Here is a 3,794-nt window from a genome sequence, read left to right on the forward strand (position 1 = left end):
ACCTAGAAAAAGCAGGTAAAAATAAAACATTTTTGCTCTGAATATCCATTGAAACTTGTTTTCCCTGTTCTCAGTTTTGTTTTACATTCAAACCTATCCTGGGTGAGTTGATAAATTTATAGTAAGAAACAGGTGCAAATATAAGGCAATGGCCACATAAAATAGACTGATATGTGAACAGACTGTCACGCAGAGCTAAAGAAAAAGTCAGATATTTTATTGTTGTCATGCAGCTAATTTTGTGTTGCTAAGTGTTGACATTAAAAACCTTTCTTTCTAAAAATGTTTTAAGGGAATTTGTTCCACCTTTCCCTGAAAATGGTGCACTTCATTCCCAAGGCTGATTTTTTTTATTCAGTGGGGTAGCTCATCCTTGTTCTACAGTAAATAAAAACACAATAAAACCATAATAAAAATGTTGATTTTTCACCACAGGCTGTCCTGGCAAATTGCCCTGTAGCACATGACATATGGCTGTATATTCTCACCCATGTTCTTTTAAAACATTTTTTTCACACAGCAACAAAGTTCAATTAACATTTTATTTTATTAAAGTTGACAAAGGTAGAAACGTGTACAGAAAAYGGATGGATGGATGGATGGAAAAAGTTTAATAAAACAGCCAGTCATTGTCCAATCTTTGATAGATGTGAGGGGAATCGTGATYTTTAATAATCTAAAAGGTTCGAGATAATGTCAAGAAATGTTGAACTATTGTGACCAGGTCAAGTCCTCAAGCAAAGGACGAGGGAGTGAATGCTTCAAAGTGCACACTTAAGCAGGCTTTCCCTGTCTTTTGGGACTCAGGTAGCGTTCTCTACTTCATGCTAATAATGCAGTCCATCAGTCTGTCTTTAATGGAATTTAGGCCATACGTGACAGGAATATCTTCCTCCTCAAAGTCACGCAGTCAGTTGCATTGACAGTCTCCTGCACATCAACTGCTCTGGCAGAAATGTGAAAAGTCAAGCATACTCAAGCCCTTGCTCTTCGCAYGAGCTTCGTCTTCTGGATATCTGTCTTTTTTTGGGGGCGGCCATTTTAATATTCAAACCAARCAGAGAGAACAAGTGCAGAGGGACAGCGGCCATTTGAATAATTGAAGAGGCTCCGTAGTGCCAGAGGAGCTTCTCTCGTTCTCTCGTTTTCCTCTCTCTACCATATTTCCCCCTGCATCTTTTTCTTTTTTTTTTTTTCCAGCTTCTTGAAGTTTGTCCCAGAAAGCAGTCTGGGACGTGTGTATTCACAGCAGCTGATCCAACAATCCCAATGGGTTGATGGAGGAATATAGCAAAATAAATAAAAAAGAAGAAGAAACAAGGAGATGTCTTTCATAGCAAAGGAAATGTAGAGGCCAAATTTTTTTTTTTTTTTGACAGAGAAGTGGCTTTGGACCAAAATGGATAAAAAGAATCAACTGAAGCCATCTTTGCCCATAATTTGTTAAACATTTTCACTTAGCTTTTCCCAACTGTGCCCTTCAATTTGTTTGACAGACTTTAAACCCATAATGTCTGAATAAATCAGGGGGAAAAGCTCTTCTTGCACAAAGTCTGMATTAGACATAAAGACATTTTAAAAATGCAGTTCTTTTGCATTTTTATCATGTTTGTATTGCAGCAATTCAGGTTTTTCAACTGCGTTTGTACACGAGAAAACTAGTTAGAATATAGTTGCAAATTAACTTTCTTCATGAAGCCTCACTTTTACAAATACATACCTGAAAATATTTTGTGAAATAATATTAGTCAACAATTCTTGGACTTGATTTAAGTCCAAAAACCTCCTGACTATTACCAATKATTTAAAGTGGTAAAATATATTGTCAATATTTCAAGCAGATGATGTGGTTTGTGGTCAATGGTTTTGGGACAATACACAAGAAAACATAAAAAATAAGGAGACATAGTCAAAAATTTTTGTCATCAGACATCAAGGAGATACGGACCTCAGAGGAGGAGTGCAGCAGCTGCTGGATGAGGACCAGGTGCATGCTGAAGGCTGCAGCAGGTCTTTTAGCTGCTGCTGGAGTGAGACCTTGGCAGTGTCACATGTGGGCTCCCATTATGTTTGGTTCTCACTGTCATTTCTGTCCAATGGGAGCAAGGATCATCACCCACAWGACTCTGTTTAGAAATTATAGTCTGCTTTCAAAAAAGCACAATATGAATGCAAACCACAATAAATAAATAAATAAATAAATAAATAAATAAATAAATAAATAAATAAATAAATAAATAAATACGCTTTTGGTTGGTCCTAAAGGGACCAGGGGACTTTCCTTGTGTAACTGTACGTATAGGATTTGAGACAGACAATTTCGGACATCTGTGATTACATTGAGACTATTTAGAAAAAAATAATAATAAATAGTCAATTTTGGGGGGAACATGTTAAATATTTTGGAGACAGGAGTGAGCTGACTCATGAGAAAAATACAAGAACTTGTGCAAATTTTCTGAACATTTTGGAAATCTCATAAATGCTGTTTGCAATTTGGCACATAGTTCAGTTCTGTACTACAATCAATTAACTATGTTACCTTCACTAACATATTTTGGGTAAAAAATGGGCAGATATTACAAGATTTATTCTTCTTCTGCTGCCTTTCGTTTTATTTGTTTTCATTGTGATTGCATGTTGTTTGTACCTTGTTAATTTGTGTTACAAATGAAATGAATAAAGTGAAGTGAAGTGAAGTGAAAATGCTGTATATTAAAAATAAATGTAACTGCATCACATTCTATCTAAACATCTTGAAATGCCATTTTCTATTTAAGAACTTCCTCCTTCCAACATTCCTGCTTCGGCGCATCATCACAGCAGTCCTTCTTGTCGTTTCGTAGGAGTGTTGTGAGGTAGTAGTCTCCTTGGCATCTAAAAGTACTTTGGCTCGATTAAGGCTTTTTGATTGTTTTGAAGATGGGACTGAGTTTGTGTTACAAACTCAACAGACATGAACTTCCACCACATCTGGTGGAGCTGTGTGGGACAAGCACAKGGGAGGGAGGGAACTTGTCTGGAGACTGAGCACCAARGAGGAGCTGTGTGTAAATAGGCGGTGCTTTGTACCAGCAGCTCCACATGGCTACTACAGGAGATTCAAGGATTTCTCAAACACGCATGAATGCAACACTCTGGCTATGTTTTGAATGAGGGAATTACATTATAACATGATATAAAGCTCAGGAGAGTACGTTAGCATAGTACTAGCTTAAACTTTAACTCAGTGTGACTGTTTAACTAGTTATCATTAATCATATGTTACATTTACAGTGTGCAGCATTTCAGTTGACTTAGCCCAGTGTTAACCTATCTAAAGCTTTAGTTCACTAAAAGAAAAAAAGAACACAGGTTTCCCAAATTATCCCTTTTTAATATGCTAATAACGATTCCAAGATAGGTGAAGCACCATAAAGTTGAGTTTATTATCAAAACTGGTTTTAAGTTAAAAGGAAAGCRCAGCATGTTCTAAATGGAATATGTGTAGGAGCCCTGCATGTATTTTTAGGAGAAATGTGTCCCTGTCTTTRTGTTGAGTACTCAAGTAGCTAACATCATTTATAAAGTCATTTGTAAGTAATGTAAATCCCTGACAGTTTGTCAGGACAATTCCAGTTTTGAGTGAAGTGAAGTTGTTCCTTTCCGTCACCTTGTCTTTACAGTCAGTGGTTACACTTGCCTTGAGATCTGCTTCCTCATTTCAACATCATGTTGCTCCATTATTCAGTAACACAGAATTACCAACACAGCTTCAGAAATACGCCTTCACACTCTGTCTCACAGAACAAATG

Source organism: Austrofundulus limnaeus, unplaced genomic scaffold, assembly GCF_001266775.1.
Source record: "Austrofundulus limnaeus strain Quisiro unplaced genomic scaffold, Austrofundulus_limnaeus-1.0 Scaffold71, whole genome shotgun sequence".
Taxonomy (NCBI): domain Eukaryota; kingdom Metazoa; phylum Chordata; class Actinopteri; order Cyprinodontiformes; family Rivulidae; genus Austrofundulus; species Austrofundulus limnaeus.